The following is a 9,717-nucleotide window of genomic DNA, read 5'->3' as shown; positions in this document are numbered from 1 at the left end:
TCAGCTTTCCATTTCTCTTACGCAGATCATGATAACCTGTAGAGTAGAGTAGAGTACAATCATTTGTGCTATGTTTTTAATTTTCTAAAGCACCTTGATGACAGTGAGTGTTCAGTGGTGAAGCATCCTCTATTGAACAACCCTTAGAAAAAGACAAAATAAAACAGAACCTTGCCAAGTCCAGTTTCATATAGGTAAAAGATAGATGAAATTATGACTTACTTTGGACTTGGCATAAAGAGTTCCCTTAACACCCTTCACAAAGGGATACTGCAGTTATACTACATACCCATAGGCACCACAATGAAAATTGAAGCTTATACCTAATTAAGGTTTTATACACACCAGTTCCCCCAGTAAATGCAAATTTTAACAAAATTAGATATGTCATATGTTGAAAATGCTCATGGCAAACAATCATTTTGCATTCCTGCAAATAAAATTGTTTTATACTGTAAGCTGGAGGCGAGTGTAACTTATTTTTGTAATAAAGTTTTTATTTTTTTTATGTGTCATTAATATAAATGTGTGTTAGTACAGAGATCTTCTGGTTAAAAACTTAGAATCGCACACATTTCAGTATGTTTACTTGTATTTACATAATTTTTAGAATAGTGGTTGCCAATAGCCTGTATGTTTTCACATTAATTGATTTTTTTTTTTTTGTTATCTTAATAAACCATTTTAGTATGTTGTATGTCAATTACTGGGATAGCTGGGACATAAAGTGTAATTAAAAATTGTCAAGTATTCATTGGAATATGTAAATGTGCCTTGCCAGTTTTGAACATTAAGACAAAGTAAGTGAACGATGGTGAAATGAGTAGTCAATGCCTAAGAGACATTTGCTACCAGAGTTTCATATACTGCCCTTGCTAAAGAAAAGAAATTTCTTCCTCAAATTCGAACATAAAACTTAACACTTGCATTAGCTTCTGAGTTTCAAAATCTACTTAGAGAAATTAGGCTTATGGAAAGGGGGTTTTCTAATTGTAGCCTTAAGTATAATTTTGAATTTCAATGTAATCCTTGGTGCTGGCATTCCCAGTGCCAAGGAATTTAAATGCTCCCTTCAAAGAGGTTGCCATGCCTACTGGCACTTTTACTGTCATACGGTTTTATAAGGAACACTGTCAAGATGTGGAAACCAATTTTGAACTTGCTATGAAATGAAACACTGGGGGCTGTAGGAGAGGGAAAGTCCTCAGATTTCTTAATCTTGAAATCTCTCCATTGCTGAAAAACTTAAAACACTTGTTGGATCACAAGTGCTAGTGACTAGTTCTTAGTCTGGAAACGTGTTGTGGGGGATAATAAGTCTATGGAATTTAACAGTAGATGGAAGTGCATAAAAACATTGCAACTAAGGCACTATGTGTGTTGAAATTGTGGATTAAATCCCTAATTTCAGCTCTGATAAAAGCATAGGGGACGACTACTTAAAGAAAAAAAAAAAAGCAAAATTGACAGGAAAGTTTTTAATGGAATACAAGCAATGGTGAGTGAGCTAAATACCAAGATCCTGACAGTGTTCCCTCCAATTATGAATTCAAGCCATTATAACTTTTACAATTAAATATGATTTGCACTGTTCTGATATTGGTGCAGTTTTTTAGAAAAATTATCAGAAAACTAAATTGCATGTGGTGATTAATATTGTGGGAAAAAAACCTAAAATCAAAAAAGTGTTATTTAACAAAGCTTTAAATTTGATTGTTTAAAGAAAAACCATTAAGTGGAAATACTGGTGAGAGTGGGCAAGTGCATATATACAACATCAGTTTGGTTGCACTTGGGTGTTGGTAAACTTGAAATGTTCTACAGCAATAATGCATCTCTTAGGGGGTGCTTTGGTGACAAATGAACATATGACACAGTTCTTTTTGGCATATTGAAGGCAAGTTTTGACTTAATATAATGTGCTGCCTCTGTTTATTCTCACAGGAGGCTTTCTTTACTGAAACACCTGCAAAGGTGCATAAGTAGTATAGTTCCACATTGGTTTGTAATGCGTTTCTAAATTTGAAGTCTAGTTGAATTTAATAAGAAACCGGAAACTGCTGCTTAACACTTCTGGTTTATAAACACTCCAATACACAGCTTTTAAAATTATGCTCCTGTTTTAATACTAATTTTTGTTTGAAAGGTTTCAGATAGGACATGCAACTGTACTTTTTTTTTTCTTTCCAGTTTTTAAAGAGGAGGTTTGTTATGATCCAGAACTTAAGTTTTGTGTTTATACTGTTGGAGGAAGGCTGTTATTACAATAAGATACTGAGATCAGTTTCTGAATTTCTGCGTTGTACAACTCTTATGTAAATACTGTCTTTAAAATCTAAAATAAGGAATATAATTCTGTTCTTGTTGGGGTGAAGGGTATGACAGAGTCTAAAATAAATGTAGTGTCCTCTAAAAGCAGGATTCCCAACTTCAGGATAGAAATGTTATACATGGCTGCAACTTTTTATTCCCTTGTGCCTTTGATTATTCTTCAGAGGCTTAACTTTCCTGTTCAGCCTAGCAATTATTTTAGTGCTTCTATATGCCAGTGAGGGGAGGCTTTTCTTTTTTTGGTTGGAGAAATAAAACTGAAAGACAACATGGACATAAGCATACAGAACATTTCCACAAAAGAGTGTGTTTAAATTGATACACTGCACAACATTATTCCCTCACATTAGTGAGATATTAGTGGAAAATATTGTTTAAAATGGAGTAGCAAGTTTTGAAATAGGCAACGAGGCAGAAAATGTGACAAGACAGTTTTCGGACAACTGAAATGGGTCAAGTGCAAGCTTGAGTCTGTGTTCATGCCCTGAATCTATGATTCCTGACTTTATGACTATTTGGACTTCATGGATATAAAAGTCTGCCTTTATGGAGTGTCTTGCTGAGTGAACTCCAGCACCAGCACATGACATCTCTTGTCTGAGGCTAACTAGTTGAACTAGATGGGCATAGGAAACACCAGGTTGTTCTTGGCCATTTGCTCTGTCAGAGGGAAATGGGATGTGGCAACAAAAAATTGACCTGAAGATTCCTTGATCCTTAATACGGATAGTGGAGGAAGAAGGAATAAATTACTATCAATTTACAGCCATCTAGTACAAATAAACAATGCTTCCGGGAAGCTCTGATGTTAAAATCTTTCCAGGAGCCTGATTTTCAGAGTTACCTGGTCACAGTTCGCAAGTGTATATTTACTTACGTTAAAAAATCCACGGGAGGAAAGTGTCACTGCTTAGATGCCCCTTTGTCTAGATTGTTACAAAAGAGAGTTGAAAAGTGCCACTAGGACTATGTTGTTAGTTTACTGGCAGTTTGGAGAGGGGTGACTGTCTCATGTAATTACACTTTTTCTTGCCAATATATAACTGGTTACTAGTTTTTCCACAAAATACATATTTTTAAATGGCCAGCTCTTTAGCAGATGCTGTACAGCTGAGCTCATCTGGATAAATTGGGTTATGTGATTTATTTAAAGCCGTCTTCACAAAAGCTTCTTTAGATGGTCAGACTTCCAGGTACCTGGAAGCTTTTCATTTTTTTTAAAAGTACAAAAATAAAAGCATCTGTGAAGTCTAGAAAATGCAGTTGTGACATGTAGGTAATAGGTACTTAATTGCAGATTGAATATTTAAAGTTTTAATCACAAAATACGTTTCAGTTCAGGTAACTGTTCATGAAGTTTGGTCTCCACTCTAAAGCCAACACTTGTATTCAAACAGTCATTTAGGTAAAACTTGGAGTGTCAAAAATCTAATTCCCCATAGTCTGAGAGTGATTCATTTGGCTGATTATTGGTGACAGTTGTCTGTGCACAGTTAGTGTGACAGCGTACTTGCTTTGTCGCTAACGTGTAGAAAAGACATGGAATCTTACTCCTTGTTTTCTTTGCACTAAGGAAGTTATGAAATGCACTCTTAGTTCTGCTGCAAAGCCAGTAGAATAGTCTATGTCATTTGACTGCACAGAAGATAATGGTAAGTAAAAATAGACTTTCTAGTACTTAAATGACTTGCAGTACTTAAAATCCAGCTTCAGTAGACTGTTTAATTGATTCCTTATCTGCAGCGATTAACCCAGGTTGTGCATTTTAACTCTTAATTTTAGTGTGTCCACTTCATTGCCAAGTGAATGTTGAGTGTAATCTGACACTGTTTAGTGTTAAATATTTCAGATCTAAAAATGTCTTAAATACTTCATAGATAATTCAGTATCTATTTTTACACAAATGGGTTAGTAATCATAGTAGTTTAAAGGTTTTTACGTGAACACAAGTCATCTATTGAAAGCCAGGAATGGAATGTATTGGATCCTGAGTTTCTGGTTCCAAGTGTCATGCTTTCAGTATTGTTCTACCATCTAAAGTAACAGTTTTCAGGTTTTTTTTCTCTTCAGTGGGATGAGGAATGTACCTAATTCTGTCACTCATAATGGTTATTTAAAAATAACTAAGTACTATTACTAAGTGTAATGAATTTGGGACTAAAAAGCTTCCTCCTTGGGAATTTGACAAAGATAAATTTATAGATGCTCCATCAGTAAACCAGGGCTTTTCTTAAGAAGCAATGTCAGCATAATTTGAAATGAAGCTGTATTACAAAACACCGTTGAGAGCTAAAATAAATTATAGGGAATATTTTCATTATGCAGATGTGTATTACAATTCAGGGGTGATTTAACATTACAGTATTTGAGATGACAGATAAAAATACATCGTCCCTGCATCTGGAAAGCCAAAGTGGCTATTAAAGGATTGTTCCTGTTTCAGATTGTGGTCAAAGACTTCCTTTGAATGTTGCAATTAAATGTTTTTTCTTCTAGTACAAACAGTTGTTTTGATAAGCCAACCTGTTCCCAATCCACAGTTTTCAACAGAATTTTGTGGTTTGTGTGTGTGTTTAAGTTGATACTTCTAGCAGAAGACAAACATTCAGTGACAATCACTGATGTGTATTTCACCAGGAAGTGATCAGTGTGTAACTGCCTTAAACTAGTCTAGTGAAACCATCCTGTATTTGTTATCTACAGTTACAGAAGTGTGATCATTTACACTTACTTTTGAATTAGTGAGGTGCTTAAAAGCTGCTTTGAAGAAAACTGGCGTATATGTTGTTAAAATCTGTCAGAATTTGCAGATGAAGAAACATGATGTGGGTTTCATGCTAACAGAAGATTTGGCCTGGACCCGAAGGGACAGGTCATATCTTCTCTCATTGGAAGACCTGATGGTATAACAAGGCTTAGGTGGCTTCACGCATTAGCAGTGCCTTGCTCCACTATTTTCTTGTAATATTAACACAAGCTCTCAGAAAGAAACCCCAATTCATTATGGGGATAACTCCAGTGAGATCGATCTTCCATTTAAGAAGGGATCTGTAAGGTCTTAAATCCATTGGATTTAGTATGGTGTTTGCATGGAAGTGACGTTACAGTGGGAACGGTGTAATAAATGGCAGTTTGCATTTTTGCTTAATGTTAGACTAATCTGAAGTTTGGTTTGTTTAGGTGGCCATATTTCTATCCAGGAAAATGGTCTTAATATTCACATGTTGTGAACTGATCAGTAAGTCTTAGACCCTAGAAGTTAATCTGAGCTTGTTGGTCTTTTCTTAGGTTAACTGTTAAAATCAATACAGGTTTCTACTAGCAAGTAAAGAATTTTGTTTTCTTAATGGCAGTATATAAACATTCACAGTTTATTGCCTCAAGTGTAATATTTCTAAATACTACTGCTTTCATTGAGTGATGAGTGAAGTGGAGTATACAGATGAATAGTGAAAACACATTGCTGACTATGCTTTTTGGCAAATGAAGCCTGCCAGTGTGTAATGCAGTTTGAGGTGCATGCAGTGTACCCACCATGCAGGTACAGATGGCATTGAGATATAACAGGCAGTGGTCACACCTCAACAAGGTGTACGCAAACTACCTTCAGTGAGGGCCTGTGATAAAGCAGATGATGTGGTATTGAAGTGTGCTAAAATGCTTCTGTAGTTTTACTGTGGAGCTAGTAAAGAACAGCTACAATAATAACTAGTACAGCTGCAGGTAGATGATGATCAACTCCAATTTTTGTAGTCTCTGGAAGAACAAGAGACAGTCATGCATAGTGTGTATTACAAGTTTCTAAATCCTTGTGAAGCAACCTTTTTTTTCTTTTAATACATGAAGATTAAAACATGTGTGATTAAAATTCTTAATGCAGTTAAAGATAGAATAACTTAGCAATCCTGGTTTTAGGTTCAGATGGCTGGGTGTAGTTAGAGCCCATAATTAAGGCATGCATTTTAGAATCAAGATAATTTTTTGACTCTGTTGAGAAAGACTGAACCTGTTTAACAGGAGGGCCAATCTTAGAGTACCTGTAGTTCGCAAAAATGCATATACTGCTTGGGGGGTGGGTGTGGGGGGAGACACAACCAACCCACAGGAACCAAAACAAAAACACCCCCACCCCCCATACCTGTATCGACTGACCCTGAAAGATGTTTAGGAAGAAGTGAAGAGGTGTTGGAATTCTTAGATATGGGTCAGGTGAGATTAATGTGATAATCTTGCAACTTCTGCCTTTCTGCCACATGGTAAAAGTAATGTGGAGAGATCTCAGGTTTCACAAATGAACTAAAATTGTGGTTAAAGTTCACATTAAGAAAGAACAGACATGTCTTGACTTAGACATCTGGAAGGGCAAAAAGTCTGAAAAGAAAAACTTGCAGGATCTTCTGTAAATACCTTTGTTCTTTCTCAAGCAACGTTGACAACCAGGGAGTTCCTCCTCAGAGGAATACCAAAGGGTTTGTCTTGTATTTAACAGGTTGGCCTAGGACTGATCACATCACAAATACTCCCCATTTTGTAAAGCTCTTTAGAAAGCATATTATTTGCTCCCTGAGAAAAGGGAAAGAAATGAAACAGTTTGAAAAAGAAGTCCTCTCTCTGTGGGCAAAAGACAGCCATCACATCTGCCTGAACTACACTACTGGCAAGTTTCTAATCTAGGATTAAAGAAAAAATAGGGAAATAACTTGGCAAACCACAACATACAACAACTTCATTTAGCTGTGTTACAGCTTTGTAGAATCTTCCCTGACTCTAACCTGTCTGTCCTTTTCCTGTGGAAGGTAGGTACACGCTTTAGCCAGGCACCATGTAGCAGCCACAACATGATGAGAGGAGAATGTCAGGTGTGATGGATCTTGGCCAGATGGAAACACCAGGTCAAGACCAGACAGGGCCCTTGGATTATAAGTCAGAAGGTAAGAATATCCAGTCCTGGCTGTTATAATCATCAGGGCCACTTTATACATATTTCAAAAGAAAATTGTATCTCTGTAAGAGGAGGTTTTAAACACAGCAAAGGAGAAAACCTGTGGGAAAAAAATCACTGTTACTATGCCTAATGCTGCTATTTCAAATGTCCTATTCAGAGAAGGGAGTGATGTCCTAGAGCTGTTTTTTTACATTTATAAAATTGCTGTTTGGAAGTGATGAACTAATGGCTTTGTCTAGAGGGAAGTAAGAGCCAGCCTTGAATATCTGATACACATATTCCTGAGGCAGACACTTCCCCACATAGGTAAGGAGTTCTTCCATCTTTTAATGGTATAAAACATTTGCCATTCACTGCTCTTAATAATCCCATAGAGGGTGGGTAAAAGTAGGGTAGTTGAGAAAAAACTTCTAATAAGGCCCGATGATGCCTCATAATTGAGTGATGCTTGAGGAAATGCCAAGTTCTTAGCAAAGTTTGCATTTAAAGTCTTGATTTGAATGTCTCAATGCAGGGCACAAAGTGGAGAATAGGTGGTACATTTGTAAAGTTGGGGTGAATCAATGCCAATTCAGCAGCTTTTGCAGTGTTCAGGATGGGCCCAAAGAGCTCCCAAGTACACCAGTGCCTTGTACAGAGTCGCTTTTGTTCCTGAAAAGTGCGATACAAGCTCAGCATCCTGCGAGGCAGAAGTGGCTGATCATTAATTCATTAAAGACCTGGTAGTGCAAGGAACCCAAACAGGTGTGTTCTACACTGAAGGTGGTTGCTGCTCAGAAATGAAAGTGCTTAAAATTAACAGTATGTGCTTGGAAGCGCATCTCTGGGACCCCAAGAGATGAAGACTTAAGAACCAGTGTGAAGGTTGCTGAACTTTGAAGATGTTCTGTTTCCTTGAGTCTAGGATACATGTCTTAGTTCAAGGAATTATACTTCCTTAATGAATAAAAGGAATTTTTTCCTAAAGCTAAGGCCTGTATCAGATCAGAAGGTAGGAGGAAGGTGAACAAGGAATGTAGTAAGGTAGAATACACTTGGAGGTTGTTAGCCAGTGTGGTGTCTACTTCCTGCATTAAAAGAGGATAAATCTTTGTATGTTGTTCATTAGTGCTGAGAATATACAGGATTGTTTTCATAGAGAGCTTTTAGTCAGGAAAAGTCACTTTCTCTGCAGGTGTGAGCATGGTGAGCAGCATCTCTGAAGACTGGGAAAAGGGAATGTATCTGAAGGTAGAAGTAATGTGAAATTAGGAACTTGCAGAGATAGGTGTCTGGTCTGAGTTCTTGGTGAAACTCAGGTGAGGAGCTTTGAACTAAGACACCTTGGACTAAATGTACTAAATTAATGTATTCTCACTATCAAAGCTGCCCCTCTAGATAATACATTATTTCAGTTTGGTCCTTTCTCTGTTCTTTTTGCCTTTGGGCTCTGGGGAAGGAGAGTTGGGCATTACTGCATAGGTAGCTTGATTTCTCCAGACCTAACAGCTGAAAGGGAAAATGGAGAGGGGAGCACACAGCTGGGCAGTGGTCCAGGAACACACCAGATACGTGGGCTTTCCAGAATTTGAGACTGGTTGATACTCCCAAGTTTCTTGATCATAATCTATCCCAGAAACACACTGGATGTGGACAAAACAACACTCTACGGTTATAGCTCAGTACTTAATATACAATTTACTGCATATAAGCTGAATGGTGGTAAATGGAGAATTTTCTACTCATCCTCATTATATGGTCTGCTAGAAACCTGGATGATAGTAGATAATCCTTTCTGTTTTGATTGTCTTCTGAAGCAAAATCTTCAGGAAAAAAAAAACTTCCCTCTTGTATCTGAACTGCAGTGACCCCAACTTGAGGTCTTTCTACAGCATCCAAGTTCTTTGTGTTGCCTTAGGAGCTACATTTAAGCATCTGTTGAAATCCCAAAGACCCCAGTCTTCACTTGCAATTTCTGAGGTGGTGAAAATACTACAAACTCTACCTACATAGAACATCCAAACTTCAGATTGGACTGGAAGATTCACAGTGTCTTAAGGGGAAGAAGGTGTTATTCCTTAAAGTTTGATAGAAGGATAGTAAACTGATTTTCATATTAAAATGTTCTTTTATTAATATATATTTAAAATATGTGCCTATGAAAGAGGAAAAACTTACTGCCTGGTGTTTTAGGCAGTTTGTTTTGTGATTCTTTTGTACAAAGGTAAGCTAGGTAGCTTATATAGTGGCAAGTAATTCAGTCACAAATCAATTTATTGAGTTTCGGAAAAATACTGAGTGGTAATAGTAATTCCCTACACGGTATCAGACCTTATTAGCTCCAATCCTTTCCTAGCTAAAATGATAGTTTACTTAAATAAAACAAAAAGCAATGTAAAACTTCAGTGGAGTTTTTCACTACTCACCAAAGTTTTTCAAATAGTCCTTGCTTCTTGATTTCA

The 9,717-nt window shown here is 36.9% G+C and overlaps 1 protein-coding gene across 3 annotated transcripts in view; it reads left to right on the top strand.

The window, feature by feature from the left end:
- LOC121360548 (synaptotagmin binding cytoplasmic RNA interacting protein) overlaps positions 1–1,597 on the top strand; it is a 26,133-nt gene extending 24,536 nt beyond the window's left edge. For all 3 annotated transcript variants that reach the window (XM_041480455.1, XM_041480454.1, XM_041480452.1), the window contains exon 11: positions 1–1,597. This exon is cut by the window's left edge. The gene's annotated coding sequence lies outside the window, so the exon portion shown is untranslated.
- The last annotated feature ends 8,120 nt before the right edge of the window (positions 1,598–9,717 follow it).

Source organism: Pyrgilauda ruficollis, unplaced genomic scaffold (assembly GCF_017590135.1).
Source record: "Pyrgilauda ruficollis isolate IOZ18807 unplaced genomic scaffold, ASM1759013v1 scaffold51, whole genome shotgun sequence".
In the NCBI taxonomy this organism is placed as follows: Eukaryota; Metazoa; Chordata; class Aves; order Passeriformes; family Passeridae; genus Pyrgilauda; species Pyrgilauda ruficollis.
The sequence above is the reverse complement of the archived record's forward strand: the minus strand, read 5'-3'. Positions and strand labels throughout refer to the sequence as shown.